Source organism: Anser anser (assembly GCF_964211835.1).
Source record: "Anser anser genome assembly, chromosome: 2".
Taxonomy (NCBI): domain Eukaryota; kingdom Metazoa; phylum Chordata; class Aves; order Anseriformes; family Anatidae; genus Anser; species Anser anser.
In genome coordinates, this window is record NC_139721.1 from 75,174,317 (window position 1) to 75,198,813 (window position 24,497).

At 35.0% G+C, this 24,497-nt stretch overlaps 1 long non-coding RNA gene across 1 annotated transcript in view; it reads left to right on the top strand.

Annotated features, from left to right (window-relative positions):
• Window positions 1-9,245: 9,245 nt before the first annotated feature.
• LOC310895420 overlaps window positions 9,246-24,497 on the top strand; it is a 24,741-nt gene continuing 9,489 nt past the window's right edge. Inside the window, exons 1-2 of the long non-coding RNA XR_014580665.1 lie at window positions 9,246-11,556; window positions 23,673-24,497. The exon at window positions 23,673-24,497 is cut by the window's right edge and continues 477 nt beyond it. This is a non-coding gene — a long non-coding RNA (uncharacterized lncRNA). The remainder of the gene's footprint in view (window positions 11,557-23,672) is intronic.

Sequence of the window (24,497 nt, forward strand, 5' to 3'; positions counted from 1 at the left end):
AGAAGAAAAAGGTCCTATGGTATGGAACTATCATAAACACTTCTCTGACATTCTGCTGTTACAGAAGAGGAGATGGAGTACGTGACCTTTATAGTGTCAGTCATTTTTTAACTTAATTGGAAAAATCTCAGAATAGCTCCAGAGGAAAATTCTTTCAGAACAGTTTATGACTAGACTTTTAGTATTAAGTCTAAGAAATTGATGTATTTGAAGAAAGAGGTCACAAGTGAAGGAGAATTTGCAGATCCATACAACAGTAGGCAGCAGAGACATATTATGCAGTTGCATTAATCTTTTAAATTGACATGAAATTATATGAAAACAGTTTTGTAATCATAGTACTATAGTTCAATGATCGGTAAATACTCTGGGAAATGTTCCTTGTAATGCTGAAGTGTTGAATATGCTTTGGAAAGAATTTCAAAACAGCTATAAAAGGTAATACAAACAAACAGAAATAAAGTCAGCGATATACCAAAGGTATAAAATTAGAAACATAGGTAGAGACATGTTCCCAGTACGATAAATGATAAAGTTCTCATTGGCTTTATGAGTAAAGTGGACTTGTACAGATAAAATCTCTCAACATATGGCCAGTTATTATCTCAAGTCAGGGCACCAGTATACTGTCTGTCACTCAGAATGAGACTAACATAAAATATAGTGAATGTTAGTTGAAAGTCATAGTGTTCAGGCTTTCCATTATTATGAAATGAAGAAACGGGAAATGTCAACAGTGGAATACCTAAAGTATTTTCATTTATTTATTTATTTTAAGAGGATAAAGCAGATTTTCTGAAGTTTTTCTGTTAGGAACTGGGCTTGGTTTTCTGCAGAGCACATCTGGACTGCCTGACCACCTGCCAACTGTGCCACAATTATTTAGGGCCCTTTTATAGCTGTTGACCAAATCGAACCATTTACCAAATGGACCACACCCCACTTCCCCAATTGCATTCATAGAGATTCATAGAGTAAGAGGAACCAAAGTACCATGTGAGGCAAATTTTGGACTCTAAATTAACTCACAGGAAATTTCACTACCTTATTCACTGGCAGTGCTATGGACATGAGGATTGTTTCTGGGACCAGTAAACAATGTACATAATCCAGCCAAGATCAGGAAGCAGTCCTGGGGTAGTTTCAGCCATACCACCTGGATAGTGAATATTCTGGAAAGAGCCCACTTTTCCCATTCTGCCTTGCTCAGAATTACAGATGGGTTTTGTCTCAGAGGAAACTAGCTGTTCCAATCCAAAAGAGAGTTCAGTTTTGAGTTCATATATTTATAGTGTTGACAAGTGGTGGACCAGGAACTGAACCAGAAGGTAAGTATTTTGGCAAAATAATTGCAACGTGTTATTAGAGGAAAAGAGACAAATTCTTTGCTGACCTTCATTTTCACTCAGAGAAATCACTGCTTTAAAAAATAACCTCACGCCACATGAAAAAAAAAAATTCTATTTACTGCCATATCACCGTGCCTCATTATTATTACTAAGTCAGCAATGGATAAAGGCTGTAGATTCTGTAGATGCTGAGGAAGGATTCATTGCAGTGTTTGCAGAAACTGGAAAGGCATCCTAAGCATGACAGTTCAGAAAGTTCATGTCCCTTGAGACCATAGTTTCAGGGAACATTGTTCTTTTCCTTTGACATTCAGTAAATATTCACAGGAGATTGGACAAGAATCAGGAGTGAATACAAGATCTGTTTGCACTTCAGATAAAAGTCATGAAAAGGAGTAGCAGTAAATGGAATTTCTGTCAATTGTGTGCTAAAAAAATCTCTACCTAAATATCATTGTTTGCATCTGAATTTTCTGTAAGGAAATCAGCAAGATTACACAGCTAGGAAAATATAAATATTGAATGGTATTACCTACTATTGAAAAGTTAAACACTTCTCCCCATTGCTTATTTCACTGTGCAGCCTGTGCCAAAACAGAGCATTTCCTCTAGTTCTGTTTCTTTTGGATTCAAATGTAGGGTTAACAATTCAGTGGATATTTGTTAATTTTCTTTCAGATATTACTAATTACTAACTTAATAATAGTTGTATCTAACTAGCTGAATATACTGGTTATTCTGTGCAGTGCCCTATACATTCTGAGAAGACTAAAATATGCAAAATTAGATTTATCTATGCAGATAAGATAAGGAGAAAGGCACCACCTCTTATACCTGCAACATTTGTCTAACATGAGTAAAAACAAATGTTACCTATTCTTCTGATGAAAGATGATTCATTCAATAACTATGAAAATAGCCTGTGGTTGCCTACACTAAATATGTTATCACTCCACAGGATAAAAACTGTATTAATAGTAAAAAAAAAATCATACATATTGGCAAATTCAATGTTGTTCAGGAAGTGTTAGCAGCAAGTTCAATGTTAAACAAATTCTCCGGACATGCCATTGATAGCTGTTTTAAATATTTACCTGTTTTCTCCTAATTTGGAACCTGATATTCTTGCCTCCCCCCGTTACCCAATCTAACCTCACAAAGTTAAATAAAATTTAACAAAACCAGAAATCTAATCCTATTCCAGATTTAGCACTTCCCCAACCCCAAATGAGGACAACAGCAGCATCACTCTTGGCTTTAGATAGGAAGAAATTGAATAATGTGATGAATAACAGCAACATCATAAACCTCCTACATAAATTTAGTTAGCCAAATCAAACTTGGGAATACAACTCAAAATTTCTCTTAGCCTTGGGTAAAGTCATAGCTCTGGGTACTGATGTATCTTGATGCAAATGCTAAGAAAATATAACAGAAAATCTCTTGAAAGAAGGCAGTCTTCATTTATTCTCCCTCTCACCCTACCCTAGCTATGAGTTCCTGGGCTCTTGCTGTGTCATATCTAGATCTGTCAGAGAACTTCTTTCTCCCACGTCTGTTTTTCAGTACATCAACTGGCTGAACCCCATCAGTCAACAGCTGCATAAACAATATGTAACCTCACAGGCAGAATGAATAGCCGAGAGTAGTGATGTTCCCTTAATCAAACATTTTCAGTAGATATTTGTGGAGAAAGTACAATTACTTTTGGTACACTGGTGCTAGAGAAGGAGATTCCTATTGACCAACCAGCTTCATTCACAGATGTTTTATGAGTAACTATCACATGTTTAGCCCACAAATGCAATCTGAAAGCTGCTAATGCATGTGCATGAGGCATTTTAGTTGGAAAGACGAGAAGATGGAGAGAAGTATATGTCAAGATCAGTGCTCTTCTTTTCCTATAGAGTATGCAGAAGGACCTTTACAGGAAAGCAAATTAAGTTTTGTCTAGAGACAAAACATCTGGCTAAAGCAAGTTGGCAGCTGCTGACACTGCAGTCCTGGGTAGCCTGTATATCAGGCCTAACTAAGTTTTGTGGGACCAGAGGTCTAGCTGTTAAAGAAAAGATTATATAGAAACAGCAGATAAGAGAAAAATATTTTCATGCCTAGTTCTTTGAGTTAGCCCTATAGATTTTGATAGGACCCTATAGCTCCACCTTGCCTTTTGCCTTAGTCTTCAGATCATGGATACAGTACTATATGTATTTCAATACATGAGCTGAAATAAATTCATGAAGGTTCTGGAAAATGTCTCTCTATTACTGTACACATCAGGAATATTACATTAGTTTCATTGGTGGTGTATGCATGTACTCAGGTTATATGAATGAGACTACTACCAAAAATACAACAGAAATATAAATTGTCCACTCTTATATATATCCTTTGCAGCTTAAACTATGAAAATTTGAGCAAGCTATGTGAGTAGCATTATTTAAGTGGTCACAATGAATATGATACAGATATGGTTAAGCTGTTACATACAGGTTGGAAAACTATTTTGTAATGAATCTTTTGAATATGTAGTTGAATAGGCTTAAATGAATTATAGCCATTCCACATTAAAGGAACGAAGTTATCTATGAAATCATTTTTCTTAGTTAGCTAAAAGCACTGATCTTCATGAGATTTTCTTGAAGTTATAATCTAGAATGTATAATCCCAAAGACTAGGCAATGGAAAAAAAATAAAACAAAACCAAGAAATATCCATATGGGAGCATATGTAACTCAGGTGACTTTTTTTTTTTTTTTTTTTTTAAATTCATTCAGTTCTTCTGGGAATGTTACAAGGTCTTCTGTGGAGCACACAGATAGATAGAGTGCTGTACCTAGGTTCTACTCCAGCCACTTGAGCAGTCTAAAGGAAGCATTATGTTGCAAATCTGAAGCTCGAGCATAAGTTGCCTATTTCAGCAAAGGGCTGGGAGAGAAAATTGAATGAAAAAATGTTACTGCTTTGAATTCTGAATCTTCTGCATACCTCAATGCAGAGGTATGGCTCAGGTCACAGGCTGGAAAAGTGGCATAGACTGCTATGATAAAGTAGTCTGATTTCATGTGTAAAATAAGAGTATATTTCTATTTCTATCCAAATTTAAATACTACTAGTGAAAAAAAGGATCTAACGTCATTTTAGTAAAAAAAATAATATGTAGAGTGGGCACACATCCCAACTGCTACAGTAGAGCAACTTCTTTCTGGACTACACTTTCCCAGAGTCAGTTTTCAGCAATGGGCTCCTGTAATTCCTTTAATATTTAAAAGAATCTTTCTCTTTGGATATCTCTAAGGACTATGATCAAGAAAACTATTAACCTTCTTTTCATTGAATAGAGCTGGAAGATATCTTTCCACAAATATTTCCCAGATCTTAAATCACTGTCATTTCTTCTTTTCTTATCCAGCTCCTATGTATTAGTATTATTCTTTTCCTGTGACAGTCACTGTGCTCTGCTTTTGCTGCAGTGCCAAATTCACAGGTAAAAGACTCAGTCTGCTATTATTTGAGATTTTCATGTTTATAGATTAGAGTATTACATTATTCCTTTGGATTAATCATTGTACTTAGAACTGTTGTCATACTTCTGATGAAATAAACTGACCTAGAATGACAACAATGGCAATTTAAACCTGCTCAAGTGCATTTTTAAATAGTTAAATAAAGTTTCATATTTCAAATGTACAGAATTCAATTTACTTAATTCTTTGACCACAGTTTTTTTTTTTTGTTTGTTTGTTTTCCTGAATCCTCTTCAATAAAGATGCAAATAAAGGAATATTTACAATATCAAAATGTAAAATATTAACTGAGGATTTAATTTTAAGACTATCCCTTATTATTTTACCAGTTCTCTCATCCTTTCCTCATAGGAGGGTTGTTCCAGGCACTTGATCATCTCCACAACCCTTTGATGGACTCTCTCCAGAATGTTCGTGTCTCTCATGTACTGGGGCTCCCGGAACTGGACCCAGAACTCCAGGTGTGGTTTCACCAGTGCTGAGTAGATGGAAAGGGTCACCTCTCTTGACCTGCTTGCAACACTAGTCTAGCCAGGATACCATTAGCACACTTTGCAGCAAGGACACATTGCTAGTTTTTATTCAAATTGTCCACCAGGACCCCCAGGCCTTTTTCTGCAAACATCCTTTCCAGCTGGACAACCCCCAGCATGTAGTGGTGCATATATGTTCCGTCCCAGGTGTAGAATTTTGTAGAATTTTGCACTTCCCTTTCATGAATTGCATGAGGTTTCTGTTGGACCATTTCTCTAGCCTGTCTAATTCTTTCAAAATTTGGACACGTTTGTTTTACTTCATTTTTTTTTTTTTTTGGATCTTTACCAGTGTTCCAAGCACTATTGAAAATCAACATCAATACTGCAGAGAGATGCTCAATCAGCATATTCAAATTCTTGCATTAAATCAAATGCATATGATTAAATAAATTTTCTCATGTAATTTAGAATTAGAAAGCTAACTTAAACTACTCTCATTTGGAGACTTGTTATTTTATCTTTGTGTTAAAAAGAATAGCTTTTTGCCATGCTCTTCAGACTCCTGAGACAGTGAGTAGTTTGGGCAACTCTGGAAGGACCTGTTCACAATTATGAGACTTGCAGTCTAGCTAGAAAGGGTTGTATTGAAAGAACTCTCTGAAAGCAGCAATGTGGGCAGTAACACACCATTACTCTTACCATTGCTGTTTCACTGAGCCCAGTGTGTTGAGAATGGAAAATTATTCCCACATTTAGGTTATTTCCATAGCTAATTAGGTAAGAATTGGAATTTATGGTAGATGAGTACCCTGAAGGTATTAAAATATCACAATATAACATACATTGTTTGTCAGACACTACTGCCCTGAATCTTCTGTACAAAACTCATATAATACAGTAACCCAGTAGGGGGGAACATTTAAACTGTTAAATTGTAACTCATACATCCTGTATAGGCAGACTATTTTCAGTGGTATTGAAGCAAACCAGCTTCATCTCTGCCTAGGTCTTGACTGATCAGTGCTTCCAGTGGCTTAGTGAAATCCACAATCTTAGAATTTCATTATTAGCTTTATACTTAAACATGCTAAAGATATCAAAGAAAAAAGGATAAAACCAGTGATGTGTCAGAAGAATGCCATTGATATTACTTGTAAGATAGTGCAAAGAGGCTGAGTGCTGATGCGTAACTGTTTTAGTACCATAAAATTTCACACCCTTTTTACAAAAGTGCAATCAATACAAACTAGATGTTTGTAACAGTGGATTGCAATCTTAGGTTTATGCTGCAGAATCAGGAGTACTACAAAATTATCACATAAAGAGACAAATAAAGCAAAATATATTATCTGATATGCTGATGGAACAAATACTGCAATTTTAATTACAAAAATGAACATATAAGCAGACAAATAATCACAAGAATATCACTGTCAAGTGAACGCAAGAACTGTACTTTTACTGGACTTTTGCTAGTCATCTCCTGGGTCTTCTGAGTACATTCTTCATTTCTTCTTGTCTTTGGCTCAATGGTATCTGAAACAGGGTGGTCCAAGCATGACCAAAATGATATCCTCAACTGGAAATCTGAGTATTATTCTCAGATGAGATCATTACATGGAGCAAATTGCCAGTTCTTTGAGTAGACTTTGACGGTCAAGATTCCCTTGCCTCCTGCCTGTTTAATCATTAGTCTTCAAAGTCATGCCCACAGCTGTTCTCAATTCCTTTTTTTAGATCTAGGTTTTCCATAACCTTGGTGTGGGGAGGATTTTCCTAGTGGAAATTACTGTGTTAATCTGGACCACCTTCACAATTTTAAAATTCAGTCATGGTTAGAGCTATATTTTATTTCAGCTTACACTTTCAGCATAAACATACCACATTTATCTCTCAGAAAAGATGTGAAGGCTCCTTAGTTTCTAACTTCTTAGTTTCATTTCATTAGCCTCATGTATGAAGATTGGTACTAAGATCTGTTTTGTGTATAACGTTGTTTTAAGAACCTACAGAAAAAAAAAAAAAAAAGATTTTTAAGGTCACAGAAAATGTTCAGGTGCCTCCAAAATTTACATATCTCAGGGAATGAATATTTGGCAACTGAAGTAGTTTTTTTCAGGAGCATAATTTCACAATAGAAGGCTAAAGTCTGTTTTATTCTCCTGTAAAGCATCTGAATATATTCTGGATCTTTTTCTAAGACTGTGCTTTGCTTAGGAAATAGCAGTAGCTTAATTGCTATGAGACATACTGATATTAAAACACTCAGCTCTAAAAATGACCTTTTCCACCATGCTCTACCAGTTATCTACTCAACATTGCTGGGAAGAAGAAAATATAGAATACCAGAGTTAGATTGTTGCAATGCTTAGCTGCATCTCTGTGTTTAAATGACAAAACAAACAATAGACTATAAATAATACGCTACTCAAGCATAACATTTTTTATTTTTTTTCCCCTTGGTTGTCTATGCAGAGCATAATATCTTTGAATTTACAAGTTGTATAAATTGACATTTTTATTATTTTATATGCATTCCTTGATTAAGATTTGTTTCCAAACACTTTCCTACATGAATGTTGATAAGCTGGTATTAAAAATTCAAGACCCTGCAGTCCGTTGTAGCTGATCTAATAAGAAATTTGGAATTGTATTTATTCTACAGCTGTGAAGAAATAAACTATTAATTAATATTCTCCCCCAAACTTCTAGCAATTGTGTTTTTATGTCACTTTCAGAGTGACTCAGTTGTACCAGCTTAAAACGTTTTGCACTTTTATATACAAAATTGTATCAGTTCATTGTTTTATAAAATCATGTGCCCACTGGACATAAACAAACGTTCAACTGAATCTGAATCCACTTTTTTAACTTATTGATCTGGCCATGTATAAACATATTCATTGTCGTGTAGTATTAGAATGAGCTTTAGGACAACCCCTCCTGCTTGCTGTGAATCATAAATAATATTAGCTATGCCATATAGATTTAGTACTAGTACAAGTGCTTTCCACATCTCCTCCACCTCTTATTTAAAATGCAGCAGTACCATACTCTTATATGATGGGTCACAAACATTTAAAAGCAACTGTTTACAAGTCCAAGTCCCATTAGCATTCTCTATGCCATTTCTTCTGTCCTTCTGGCAGCCATCCTTCTAAAAGCACACATTAGCAATTACTGTATAAATCTGTAAAGAAGCAAGACATAATTAGCTTGGTCAAACATCAGCAAACACAGGCCACAGGAATAAGAAAATTGTTATTGTCTTCAAATACTTTGATATACGTCTTTAGTTACTGGTTTGATAAATTACAATGTAGAAAAGAATGTGAAATATTGAAAAAAAAAAGTGTTGACCTTTCAAATCTGGACTATAGGAAAAGAGTGAAGTGCAAGTAGAGAATGAATACATTTTTTATTAGCAAAATAAAATTTTAAACTTTGAAGTTATTTGTATTCCCTCATTTGATTTCATGAGAAAGCATTCATTTTAGGAGTACATGACTGTACACCTAAATATGCCTTTTCCCTCACAGTTCTTTAGCAGGCATCAAAACAATATTTATATTTGCTTTTGAGTCAGAGAGGCATGATAATAATGTAATGCTTCTCTTCCCTGTTATTCAGTTAATCAACAGTAGATCTACATGCTTGCTGCTGGAACAAAGAACTCCAATAGCACAAGGAGTTTGAGATAAAATTATTTGTTTTTAAAATCCTGCCTTTCTTGGGCAAAGAAATATTAGGAATGAAAGCGGAGCACTTTAACTAGTGCTATTCCTGCCAGAGCAAATGTCAACATTTTCTCACATGAATCGTAATGTACAGAGACGTGTTCAATGACCCACAGTTCCTCTGAGGTATGAATATCCCCATAAATTTTACTTGGCCTTTAGGAAAACCAACCAACAGAAAGAAAGTTATGAAACCTTTTTGATTACTATAAGTCTGCTGATGGATGATCTTAATATCTTATGTTGCTAGGTATGTTTTGTGCATCACTGGTAGAGAGTTTGATATTTATAGAAAGAAACCTTTGTATGGGCTATGGATTTAATATCCCAAACCAGAGCTAGCTCCTGAGAATGGGAAATCTGTGCAAGTTAATAATCATAACAAGCTTTTGATTTTCTCCTCTGAAGAGGAAAATATTTTAACAATAACTGGATGAACAGCATCATCTAGAAGCAAGAGAAGCTTTTGTGCCCCTGGCTTGGATCAACAGACTGGTGTTCATCTTATTTGTTTCCTCTCTCTTTTGTTTTTTTTTTTCCTAAGGTTTTATTAAGGTATTGGATATGGTGGTAAGTAATAGCAGAAATATATATGTTATTCTGTTTTGCTTTTTTGTGTTTGTATTGTTTTCAGTAGCAACTAGTAACGGTGTGTCTTGATAAACTATAAATACTGCTTCTTTAGGCTTCATTATAAGAACAGTAAGCAAGGGTCACAGGCAAGGCAACCACTTGTAACTCCCTTTGATTTCAATAAGTTGCACATATGTGCATGATCTGGGATTCTCTGTCACCTTTTCTGTTTTTCATTGTATTTGTATTTTCAATTCCCAACCCTTTAAAAATTAGGATAAATCCACAAAAATAACAATGAAGATAAGAAATAACTAATCAAATCATTTAAAACTTAAAGAAACACTCTTGTCTTGGGTCAATTCTTGTTTTAGACAGGCCTCTTTACTCATCCCTGCAGTAAACTGAAACATTAAGCTGCATTTAAATGTAAATAGCTTCTGAGACTGATTCAATATACTTTAGTAAATAATGTGCACATAATGTATAGTATGTGCAGCAATTCATCAAGCACCTAATTCAAAATTCCTAGCCTCCCAATTACATATGGTTCTTATGTGTGATAGTTTCCTCTTTTGATGCTTCTATATACAAGTAATTTCAATCTATTTTTAATGAAAAATGAGATTATTTCTGAACTTGAAATGCAAGAGTGAAATAAAGTAATTTAAACACATTCTACAGGTAGTAAAGATAGTTGAAAATGACACCTGCACAAATTATTCAGAAATACAAATACAGTCTAGAATCATGAGAGGAGTTTAAGCTTCTTATATGATGATCTTAATCTATCAACGGAATGCATTAATCCATATTTGTCTTTCTAGAACGTCTGACTGGCATAGAAATGAATTATTTTCAGATTTTTGCCACTGATGTAAGACTCCTGACTTCATATTTAAAGTTCAGTTGCAGTTTATTTTGTTTAACTCTGAAAAGCAGAACTATATCACAGTCATTCGCTGTCTGGAACTGACCCACAGTCAATAAGCACAGGAGACAGAGTTACATGGATTGGTACATCCTGGTTTATGAATATTTTTTTTTAGTCCACTGAAGTAAAACAGAAAAGGTACAAGGAAACTTATGGCATTATGAAATTGCCATTCGATTTCTGCTTGAAATGGTAGGTTTGATAACTTCTGAACAGGCAGAAACAATCACACATACTACATACAGAATTGTTTCCTGCTGGTTGACAGGTTTCTGAGAGGAATCTCTACTGCTGGATAATAGTGTCATGAGGTAAAAATGTTAGCAACATGATAATGCCACCAGTCCATTTTCCATCCATCCTCCTGGCATAGAAGGGTGGCCCAAAGCGTTGTGCACTAGCTTGAGAGTTAAGAAAACAGATTCTATTCTTGGTTCTAGTTCTAACATACTGAAGAACTTGGGTAAGTTCTTCAGCCTGCACAGTGGAATAGTTGGCAGAAGAATATTAAAAAACAAACAAACAAAAACTACAATGCAGCACTGGAAAGACTAGTAACTACTTTGTTAGAGGATCTGTAGATGGAAAATGTTAGGCTCATGGCAAAATAATATGTTCTGAAATTGGAATTTACTCTTGAGATAGAGATCTTTACCTTGGATTTCATGAAGTGTTAAAACTCCTTGCAAATTGTCAGTATGTTTATCTTTGTGGCTTTATTTTACATTCTCAGTCTTCCCTAACTAATATTTTTATGTGATGATGTGAGTCATCTCTGCATTTAAAAGCAGGAAAAAGCAAGTTCTTCTTCAGAAGGATGTTTCTTCTATGCAGGAGAATAGAGCTTTCTTCCAAGGCAGAATCTGGTAAAACTTAATATTTCACTCATAATCACAAACTAAATTTCTTCAACAGACCATGGAGTTATGTGGCTTCTTGAAAATCAAAGAAATGGCACAGGTATGTCACTATTCTTTCCCTTATGACATGACAAAAAACACACTGAAGTTTTCCGTCTTGATGCATATATATTAATTCTATCTATGCATCTATGTAATGAGAAAAATACATTATCCTTCTAGTTTTAACCTTTCCTTTTTTAAGCTTTCATGTATTGCCTGAAAGAGAGTGTTGAAATAGATTTGATCATTCAAAGTGAAATTATTTCAAATCAAGCAAGGCAAAATAAAAGACTAACATAGTGTTGCCATCATGGCACAAAAATTTGAACTATATTATTGTGTTACATTGATTTATTTGTAAATTGCAACATGAAAAAGGATGTAAAGTTTTGTGAATATGTAGTATTATCAAATATATTATTAGTATTATCAATTATATTATCAAACAAATCCTGCAGGTGAACTAGGTGATTTCTGAAGACCCCTTCCAACTGAACTATTGTATTCTAAATTAATTTTCTAGTGTGGCCCCATGTAAAAATCTGGGCACTTTTTGTAAACTCATATATTACATAAGAAAAATGCACTCCGTCTTTACTCTTGTCTCCAAAAAGGACACTGGGACATACCGGAAGATAACAAGGTAACATATTTCGGTGTCCCACTTAAGTCAAAAAAAAAATTAATTATTACTATTCTAGTTGCATGGACAAAACTAGGCATTTTAGACAGCTTAGTTATAGACCTTCCTATGTTGGGATACTTCCAAGTTTGTTTGTTTTTTTTTTTTAATATATTTTCTTGCTCTCATCTGAGTTTTCATAATTGTGAATGTGCACATCTTCCCTCATAAAACTATTTCACAGTGCACGTTCTAGCTTTCCTGTTCCTTGATTTGAAAGTGAAAGACAATTTCTAATAGAAATAATTGTTTTCACACAATACATAATCCTTGAAGATTTGAAGTCTGAAACGTTCTGAACATTCTTGAAGTCTGAGTACCATTGAAATGAACACTCTTATTAGGTAGTAATTATACTTAGAGCAAAAGGATTTTACAGATAAGGTATTTTGTACATTTTGCTCTCAAAATCCTCAGATATAAAATGATCACATCTTAAATTTCTGTTCCTATTCCATTTTGGACAAAAGTACATAAAACCCATCAATAAATAAGATGGTAGTGCATTTTCATGATAAATATTGAAGATTTACAGTAACATTACAAATTCACTTCAGTAAAGCTACAGCACATAAATTTTTTAGCTATGCAGTTTTGAAGTGCAGTTCTTGATGGTAAAATCTAAGGGCCGTTTTTAGACTCTAATAATAATTTGTCCAGATACAACTGCTCAATGCAAGAGAAGTTTATTACAGGTATAATGGGAATAGAAATATTATTACAAAAACTTATTAATTTTAAATTTTGTAGAGTTGGAAGTCATATAATTTTAGTAAGGCTACTTAGGACTGAAGTAACGCTGCTTAGGACTGAAGATGAGTAAATAAATTACTCAGCCAAATCAGCTTCTTCTGTTAATTGGGTATATGCAAGCAAGATCATATATATATATATATTATTTTTTTTCTGTATTTATCCACCATTCATATTCACTCCACTCCATAAGTTTTGGGTTGTTTTTCATTTTTTTTTTAAACAGCTTTGTGAACTCTGCAAACATGCAAGTCTACTTTATAAAGGGATAAATGACTATGATTTTCAGGTCACTGTCTGATTGTCACTCACTCACAAACAACAACAACAACAAAATGGAAAATACTTTTCTACTTATTAGATTTCCTCTATCAATTACTTAGGGAACAAATTCTATTCTACAAATATCCAAACTAGCAAAATAATATAAATATGCATTTATCTTATGAGTAAAGTTTCATAAATTCCTCTCTCCAGGTATTATGGTTACTTATCCACTCTTCACTTATTTTTAATGTATCTTTTGATTTTTGATTACCTTATATTTCATGATTTCATTTGGAATAGCTATGTATAATGGACAAAACTTCTGCTTGCTTATTATAAAATAGCCAAGAGTTAGGCAGTGTCTACAAATGTAAAACAGATGCTCTTTTCTTTTTTTTTCTAGTGAAATATTTTGTCTTCTTTCTCATTGCTTCATCATTCACTGAGACTGTGCCTTTTTTTTTTTTTTTTCAAAGAAGGTTGAGCTAACTTTACAGTGTCTATGACTGTATTATCTAATTCTGTCCTACTAAACCTGCTCTGGTTTGTTCTTTGGAAAAGAATGGTGTCTACAGACAGTGAGGGCTTTTAATTACCAAATTAATTAAAGTTGAAATGACTCCAGATTTTTTGCTTTAAATATGTAAATCCTAGTTTGATATTTTCTGCATGGGATACTATAGAGACTAATTCTGTATTCCAAAAATGTATTCCATCATGTATTCCAAAAAGATATACATATGGAATTACTCTTTTAAACAGATTTATTTTTCTCTTTGTAAATATACTATTATCCATAAAAATATGAAAATGTTCTACCTATAATTTAGGTCACCAATGATGGAGGAAGCAATGCTTTGTCTCTCTGCGTTTAATAGCATTGTGCTGCTTGAAGCAATGTAACATCAATAAAAAATCTACATGCTGCATACATATGCAAAGACTTGTGTCAGCAGTCTCTAACTCTGCTCAGAGAGGCTGCCCCAGCATTCCTCACCAGGACCAGCACCTGGGCACCTGCACCCAATGTAGTTCCGTACCATGATTTACTGACAATTGTTCTTGGCATTGGAACCAGGTGTATCTCTAACCTTTACTGCACACCAAAAAAATTAATAAATATTCCCTGTTCTCACATGTTTTATGTTGTTATTACATTGTACCAAGAGAGATATAACTATGTCCCTGGCTCTCTGGATCCTTTACATGAAATTAGAAGACATCTTTTCAAGTACCAAAATTTCCCAAAAGCAACAGATAGAACAGAGAAATAAAAGGATGTTCATCAAGTTTTAAAACTAGACATATTTTGTATCCTCTTTAAGGTATGGAAGGAATTACAGGCTGTCAAGCAAAGTAATTTGAAAATGATACTCTGTTTCTCTTCTTTTGATATTAATATGGTACAATTACTGTGCTCCTCTTAGAGGTACAGGTACTTATGAAGAAATTGACTTCCACTCGGGGGTGAATTCAGAGAAGCAACATTAACAGTATTTCAATTATATTTATGGTACAAATGAAAGAGTATGATCTGCCATGCAGTGAAGCAATTGCTTCATTAGGGCATATGGAAGATAATTTTCTGTCAATATATGTTTAAAGACAGAGAAAAGAGTGTTAATATTTGGTCATCTTCCACCCTGCTAAAAGTTTTGAACACCTTTCTTGTTCTAATATAAAATGATCACATATACAATGTGTCTTCTTAAGACTCAAGACTTAGCTAAAAAGAAAAAAGAATGGGATAAAAGCACCACTGGATGGTGTATCTTCCATGCAGAAGCATCCCTTATGAAAGGCGTGTTTCAATACAAGAAAGCAGCAATTAAACATGGCAATGAAATCACACATTAAAAGGATATGTAATAAGAATAATTTATATTAATCTGAAGAACTGATTTACTTACTGCAGTCCAAGGGGTGATAACTCCTAACCTACCTATGCTGAAAGATGACAGGCAGATTTTGGAACTCACAGGTCTGGGCCAACTCTTTGGATCCTTTATAATTCACCTTCGTTCTTATGCCCCCAACAGTATGAAAAAGATTGTGAATCATATGTAACTGAAGCACTAAACAGAAAGTAAATAAAAACAAACAAACAAACAAAAACAGCCAACCAAATAAACAAAAAAAAAAAAAGAAAAAACAAACACCCTAAAAATATTCAACAATTAAATGCCAGTGAAAGTAATATTACTCTAACCTATTTTAGTCCATGTAGGTTCTGAAATTTGCAAAGACTCAAAAATACATTTCAGAGTCATTGAAAACTGTTATCTGAGACAGAAATCTGAAAAAAAAAAAAAGTTGATAAAATTATAAATGCATACTAAGGCATCAAAACTGTTCTAGAGTAAATAAATATACCGTTGAAAACTGCCTAGTTCAAACAATGCAGTACCACATCTGTACTGACAGCAAGTATTTTGTGAAACCTGTGTTTGTCTCTGTACAAGTGGCAGTGAAACACAATACACAACAGGAGGAGCAAAAGATTCTTTAATAAAACCACAGATACAACTTCATTGTTTCTTGAGGATATTGATATCCCGTTGTTAACAATGAAACTGGAAGCAAAAAAGGCTAGCCTCCTGACCCAGGAGACCACAACAGTATCAGTAGATGTTCATTGTTCCTTGAGTAAGAGTTCCGATGCAGTAAAGTGGTTTGAACACTTGCCAAAATACATGCTTTTGGGATATGTTTCACTAGGATTAGAACAAAAGAAAGGGTAGAAAGGACCTTTCAAATTTGCAACGTAACAAATTCTGATAAGTCACTTGCATAATGTTTCTCCATATCAAAACTGAAATTTGCCTTTCCTCATTTCTTATGTTTGTTGAAGAATCTTTAGCTTGTTTTCTTCTGTGTCATTGGGGAATATATTTTAGTTAAGCAGCTCAATTCTGTGAACAAATAGCATACAGTGTTCTTAAATGTTTAAATATTTCTTTGATCTTAGATTCTTTCAAAGTCTCAATATAAAAATATATGTTCATATTCTGAACTGTTTTTTCAATCCAGATTTGATTTAATAAACAATGTTTCTGGCTAGTTAATTACATAATTGCCACCAATGTCAACTCTCAGATGCATAATGGCTCCTGCAACAATATCATAAATAATGGTAATAATTTCAAAGCTGCCTGGAATTTTACAACTTTGCTTATCTGATTGTAACATTTGTATGGTTAGCTAGTGTTTTATACACAGAGAGATCACTGAAGTGTTTTTGTAGCAATAAATTTGAGAATTGGCTGCATTATTAATTGTTTGTGAATGTGGGAGTGAATTATTAGGAATGGCAGACAAATACCAAATAAAATGATTTATAAAGATGCATACATACAATGTTAGTATTGCAAAATGAGAACAGATGCAGACCACTGAAGTTGTAAATAATTCTTTCTGGAATTTCATTCACAGTGCAGAGAACAGAGTAAAACAGTTCATTTGCCCAGGTTAGCCAAATGACTTGATTTCTTTCAAAATCTTTGTGAAATTATACTACATAGATCAATGAAATTACATAACTTGAATTATTCAAATATATACGATAAATGCTAGGCTTTCCTTCTTTGACTTTACCTATTAATGTGTATCTCTTTGACACAGCCACTCATCAACAAATACCAATAAAGAAAAGAGTTTTGCTTATACTATAAGCTCATTGAATCGGGTATTGTTTTTATATTGTATGTGGTAAAACATTTGTGATTGATTCTTTCTAGTGCTAACATAAACACAAAACAGAGTTAATACACGGGTGACATTTACATCATATATCAACACAGAAATGTTATTTATATCCCCTCCAAAACCTGATCTGTTGGTAGAAAAGGTTTCATAAAGAGGATTTGCAGGAAATGGGAACACAGGAAGAATAATGAGATTGGGAATTTTTTAATATATAGAAAGAAACAAGACCAAGTTTTCATTAAAAAAAAAAAAAAAGACTGTTTCCTTGCCCAAAGTCTGGAAGCAGTGAGCGTGACCAAACATGATAATATGAGAGGGGTACAGCTAGTGAAAGAACATGTCCTGTTCCTATAGAATAATACCAGTGGTGACAAGCAAACTCAGATAAACTTATAAAGAGAATAAACACCCATCTAGAATTATGTATTCTGCAGTCATATAATAACATCAAAATCTGAATTGGCTTATATTTGCACATACATACATACATTTATATTTACATTTACATTTGTATTTGTATTTGTATTTATCCTTATAGAATAATATAGGTACACTGAGGACAATGGGAAAATCTGTACTGATTCACTAATTAAAAAGAATTAATGTAGATTAAAGCAATGAATCAGGTCCATTTCTGATTATGGGAGAGTATAAAAGTTTTTGGTTTCAAGTAAATGAAAACTTCTGTAAACAATGGCTTCTGGCCACCCTTTACATCCTCTTCTAGAATCACAGAATCGTAGAATCATAGAATATCCCGAGTTGGAAGGGACCCATAAGGGTCATCAAGTCCAACTCCTCGCACCGCACAGGTATGCCCCAAAGTTTAGAACATGTGACTAAGTGCACAGTCCAATCGCTTCTTAAATTCAGACAGGCTTGGTGCAGTGACTACTTCACTGGGGAGCCTGTTCCAGTGTGCAACCACCCTCTCTGTGAAGGACCTCTTCCTGATATCCAGCCTAAACTTCCCCTGCCTCAGCTTCACACTGTTCCCACGGGTCCTGTCACTGGTGATAACGGAGAATAGGTCCCCTGCCTCTCCACTCCCCCTCGCAAGGAAGTTGTAGACTGCGATGAGGTCCCCCCTCAGCCTCCTCTTCTCCAGGCTGAACAGGCCAAGTGACCTCAGCCGCCCCTCATATGTCTTCCCCTCTAGGCCCTTCACCATCTTCGTCGCCCTCCTCTGGACACTCTCCAGCAGTTTAATGTCCTTTTCGTACTGTGGTGCCCAGAACTGCACACAGTACTCGAGGTGAGGCTGCACCAGCGCAGAGTAGAGCGGGAATTTAGTCTCTTCTAGACTAAATGGAAAGTCAGCTCATGCTAAGATGTTTTGTGTAGCACAGACACCCCAACAGTTCTGATCAGGGACTCACCTAGAGAGATGTAAAGCACTTTTCTTGTAACTCAAACAGATTATCTTTCCCCCAAAAAAGGCACAAATGAGGGTATATGCCAAGACATTTCCTCTAATAGTTTTGGGGAGCAGCCAGGATACATTTGCATGAGTATCTGTTTAAGTGTAGCCTACCTGTACTTCTAGCCAAAAATGTGAGTAATAGTTGCTTGCTCAGCACACAGCTACAAAATCAGGCAAATATATAACCTCACTTTTGCTAGCTAGCGTATCTCTAATGCAAAGATTCAACTGAAATGTTGCACGGTCCAACACCCACATTGGTCTGTTGCTTTCCCTGTGTAACAGGGTCATCTAGATGGGATGATATGACTACATGATTTTCCTCAGGCTAGTTTCTGCCATCAGTAGATTAAAATGCTGAAACATTTTAATTTGTCCCAAATACATTGTTTATGCTTTAAATGGTAGGAAGTTTTACCATGAATTAATATTTTTTGTTGAGAGGAGTAAAATGCTCTTTTTTATAAACTAAAGATTTTCAGTTAGTAAACTAAGCCTCTCCCTATTCTCTAAAGAAAGGAAGAACTCTACTTTATCATTGAAAGTACAGCCTGAGTTTACAGTCACTGTCCGTATTCTGTTAGTCATAATACTCTAAGTGTAGAGTTCAATAACATTTCATATGTTAATAATGCATTTCGTATATACGATCCTTCAAAGAAAAATGTTCTAATGGCTTCAAAGTAATTTGCAATGTGGGAACAGAACACTGTCATAAATGTTTTCATATGCAGTGTTGTTTATTTTGCTTTAATAGGAATGATCATCTTTTTATACAATACATACTTTATTTTATATAGTCAGTCTTCAAAATTGAAGAAATCATTTTTCAGCAACTGCTGAAAACTTCTAACTGTGCAATAGGGGAACCTGACCAAATGTGCCTCATGTGCCTTTAAGATACATCCATATGAGGGGCACCAAAGGGAGGAGTGATGTGACTGAGTGTCAAGAATGGAGAATATCTCCTAAAAACAGTGAGACAAAGACAAGTATTTGTGTCTTTCAAAGGTCATCATGTACAGACTTTCCTTCTACTGGTGAGATTTGCCATCAAGAACAGAGGAAAATGAACTTTTTATTCCTACAGCAAAAAATGCTGTAGCTTTTCTCCTATGCAGACTACAAAGATCTTACCTGCATTTCTTTGTAACCTAGAACTTCAGGTTTCACCTTGAAGCCACCCGGTATTCTAAGCCCTATATAAGGAGATGTCCTAAAGCTTTACAATACCAATCAGTAACTCTGTTCAGGTGTAACAGTACTGTTTGTAGCAATGATTAAATTCACCTGTGAGGGGAAGCAAAATGCTGTGAAGAGCTAGTCCCAGACCAAGACCAAGTTACCTAAATTTCTCAAACTGTTCCTTGTATAGGGTGCTCTTCTTCAATTTTGTATCCTCTAAACTGAATTCATGGCAACATAAAAGCGTATCAGGAATAAAACTTTTTTTTTTTTTTTCTGGGAGAGTAGTAAGGACAAGATTGACCCATCTGGGAGAGACATTTATTAAATCATACACAGAAATTGCTGAGTTACTTCCAGGTGGAAGACAACATTAGAAAAGAATGAGATAGTAAGGTTCAGGTTCATAGTTTTGGATAGCACTTATGCAAGAGAGAAAATTGTCCTTAAAAAAAAAAAAAAGTTACAGGTAAATCCTATGTGTAAATGTGATGTAAATTATAATAGTTTTTTTTTCTTTGAATATATAGTCCTTTAAAATGAAGAAAAACTTGTTTTTCTTATAAAAAAAAAAAATCATATAAAAGGATTTGATTGGGTTTGCTGTACTACCTTGGCTGTTGTCTCCATGCTGTCCTCCACGTGATGAACATTTTGAGTTTCCCTGCTCCTTGGTATTCCTTGCAATTCTCCAGTAAACTAGACTGGCTTCTAGACTATGATAGTAACAGTTCTCTCCTTGGAGGTCCAAAATATGTTTCTTCTTGAGCTGTTAAGAATGTAATACAAGGATAAAACTGTCTTCTAAAACTAAAAGTCCATTTTTTTTTCTTTATAAAGATAGAGAAATAATTATTTTTGAAAAAGTCCTACACACTGGTCTCTTATAGGAAAGGGCTTAGTAACTCTTCAAGGTAAACTACACATGTCAAAACACCTTGAGGTAATTCTGTGAGGGTTCTGATTCATTTACTCATTCCTTCAAAGAATTGATCCTGCCTAAATCTTCCTTCACAAACTAATCATAATTCCTTTGATATTTTTATATTCATCATGTGTCTCTTCCCTACATGGTTTAAATAATGTTGTAGACTTTCATGACAGGAGGCCAAATATTCAAAGCTGGTGGCTTAACTACTATCAAGAAACTATCAAAGAGGGACATAGCTTGAGCTAGTCCACCTTTATATTCCCTTCCCTGAACAGTCATTTGTTGACTTGAGTCAAATATGTGAACAAGAATAATGAACTTCTCAACTAACCAGATCAATATACATAAAGAAGTATAGAGCAGTTCCGCATTGGTAATAGATGGAACCACACAGAATTTTATCTCATTGAATGAAACAGCGGAGAAAGGCAGGAGGAGGAACCATCGAATGTAACCTCTGAGTAGATGTATATTTGTATAATAATTAATTCTTGTTAGTAGCTGACATTTTAATTGACTTTACTTAGATTATAAAACCAAAGTTTGTTAACAACCTTTTGCATGACAAATATTAATGCTAATTTTGATGGTGTCAAGTAATGAATACAAAATTTAGTCCTTAGTCACTGTCCATTTATAAATAATTATATGGGAGAAAACTCAGCATTTGTATCTTATCTCAAATGTATCTGGGACACACTAGAACTGTTAAACATTTCATCCTATACAGAGTTCATCTTTTGAAAACTTAATATTTGCTAATATATTTTCTAACAGGGATGACTGTGTTCACGTTAAACTTATAGAAGTCATTATCATCTGCCTCGAAATATGGGGGGGTGGGGGGGGGAGAGAGAAGGGGAGAGAGATTTGCTTCTAAAAATGAAGTAGTTACTTTCTAAACAGAATATGAAATAAGGGTATGCAGACTTACCACACCAATGTGCCAATACCCCTTCGTCTTCATTTTGACATTTGTCACATTCCAACTTCAGTTTGATCATTTTTAACTCTACTAATAGATCTATATATATACGCTATATATACTATATATTATAGATCTATATATATATACTAATACATCCATGGCAGAAATGAGAGTGCAGAGCCCCAAAAATCCCTCAGTCTTTTCTCCACATAGTTCTTTCAAATTTATTTGACATTTGCACTAAATGACTGATGCACATTATGATTTGAAAATGTTTTTATTAGTTCTCTAAAAGAAATCAGTTGTGGCCGATGTATTGACATAAGATGGGTATTAGCCAATTCAGGAAAATCAGTCCTGATACAATCTTTATTAGTAGACTCAAAGAGAATAAAACAACAGAAGTAGTTCTTAAGCTATTTTCTCTTTCATTGCCTTGGCTTCCAGTATCAGGGTTAGAGTTCATTGATAGGGATAATACTGAGAAGCTTATACAGCTGTTTAAGCAACACTGTCCTATATTATTGCACTCAGGCTATATTTGCTCAGTAGAAGAGATAACAGATGGAAGTTTCAGGATTTCAAACCACACATTTAATTGAAATACTAGGTGGGGTGGCAGGATGACACTGTTAGCATTACTTAATCTTACCAGAGCATTTCCATTATAGTCTTTATTATGGGTCAGGTCTATACACTCTACCAGTGTGAAGGCTGGGAATGAAACTCTCTTTGCTACTGCTCCACCTGAGGCAGAAGAGAAGACCTGTTTTTATTCTGGGAATGAATTGAGCAAATCCTTACAATGGGATGGCAAGAAATGTGCAGTATTAACTTTACCAATATTGAAACTAACTTAAAAATACACCAGTGACTTTTCCTTTGCTCTCTCATTTCCACTCTGATACTAGCACTTGAACTGTCCTAAATGGTGGCAACTGTGATGGATGCGCCTTTTGATGGCCCATTGAAAAGCTACCCAAAGTTAATTTTGAAAATAATTCCAGTTCATGCATGTGCCAGAGGAGAGTAGGTAAAATTTCTGTTTTTGTTCCAGGGAATATGCTTTAATCCATCATGGGTCTTCATTCTGACTAGGCACTGCATGTTTTATTCCTTTCACATGACAGATTGTGGGTAAACTCTAAGCGTTAAGCCAGACAACCTTGTCTCTATTGCACTCCCAAAGACCTACCTTCAGTAATACAAATGTAGTAATCATAAGGATTCTAGAGGTGTTAGTCATGTTGATGATGAAGATGCTAATAGGACAGAACAACTGTGCTGTGACTGTTTGTTAAAAGACTTGGAAAATCACAACCAATATTTAATGAAAATGAAGGCTTCGAAGCTGAGAACCAGAAACTTACAAAGTCTCAACACATCAGGCCCCTGTGTGCACAACTGGGCCTTAATTGTCCTGACCAACCATCCATGGCATACTCTGCCTGTTGGTCCAAGAACTCCACTTAAGCTCAGAACTGGGCTTTCATTTCTTTCTCAGTTTTCTTCGTATTTTATCACTTTTTTTTTTTCTTGTGCTGCTACGTTTTTGCTCTTTTTTACTGCTATTTTCACATATCCTTTCCTGAGTTTATTTCCTTTTTCTACCTTCCGCTTTTTCTTTTTTTCTTTCTTTCTTTTTTTTTTTTTCTTTTTGCAAGGATGACAGTGTTGAGGTCAGCTTAACGGCAGACATTTTGAAATGCCAATTTGAAACATGTCAGCTGAGAAGATAGAAAATTGTGAACCACCTTTTGAAACTGCAAAATATGTAATTTGGGATCTATTGCAATTTAACATGGTCCTTGCTTATATTTCTTCAGCACTGCCTAAGAGGGTTGTTGACCCTTTATAAAAAAGCTTCCCTATATGGCATAAAATCCTATGATCTGACAGATGCCTGCAGAAATATGAGTAGCACATTTCTGAGTTCATTTAGAGCTTTAGTATGAAGGACTGAAAATGACAGCTGAGGATGGGAGGCAATTAGGTGATATATTCTGAGGATTTCAAATGAACAAAATGACTGCTTTGGGAAGTCTGTTCAGAATTCTGCTTCTAACTGGATTTCTTTATGGGCTGATACACGAGGCTGGAGACTCAGTGTGGGATTATTTCATAGAATTAAAGAAAGTGGAAGATGCTCTGGAGGTTGTCTTGCACAGCCTCCTATTCGGAATGGGTCTGCTGTCTTCTCTATTATCCTTTTAAATCCACAGTTCACTAGGATGCTGAAAGGTAGCAGTTCACAGCTTAGAGTTAATATAGAAGTATTTTTCCATTTGCTTTTTCTCCAGAAACTTTTGTCATGGGAAAGACAACTGCTTAATGAAGTCACCTGATAATGGCTGGTGCAGCTGGTCACCTCTGGAAGCTTAGCAGGAGGACATATAACAAGGGATAAGGAAAGTTTCTAAACAGCTTTTCAATTACTTTTATTAGTTAAGTCAAGCAGAGCGGTTTTCCCAAGAACAGGGTGAGCTGGAATAAAAGGTGTTGTGTTCAATGTATTGTAAAATTAGAGAATGCATTCCCGATAGTGTGTTCTTGCCAAACTGTGGTGGGCTCAACAGCCATGGGGAGAGGCCTTTCCATTGTAAATGAGAAGGAACGGTTTTCATTGGTTGCATGTATATCAGCACAACAAAATGTCTCTATAGCTAACCAGGGTTGGCAGAGATCCATGGGTATCTGCATAGCTTTGTGCTAGAGAGGGATGACTCGTACAAGCAGCATCCTAGCTTCCCCTGCTGTGGCATTTTTTTGTTTCTTCTGTGCTTTCAGAGTTTGCACAAGCAATAGAATAGGTACTGATGTTCCAGTGTGCCACTAAGCAAAGTAAAAACTATGAGAAAAAACATGTACAAACACTGAAATACCACTAGGACTTTATGCAAAAGTCTTTTACAAACAACTCTGTTTCTGTACATCAAAACCTGGCAAAAAGTCTGTGGCTCCAAGCTCACTGCACAGGAATTGTATGAGGATCTTAGTGTAAAGACTTGTGTCCTTTGCCAGCCTCTCTTATAATTCCTTTGATTCCAAAGGCCTTCATAGTATGGAGTAGGTCAAAGGAAGTCATGTAACCCGTTGTCTTCACCAACACCTCTTCTCAAGGTGAA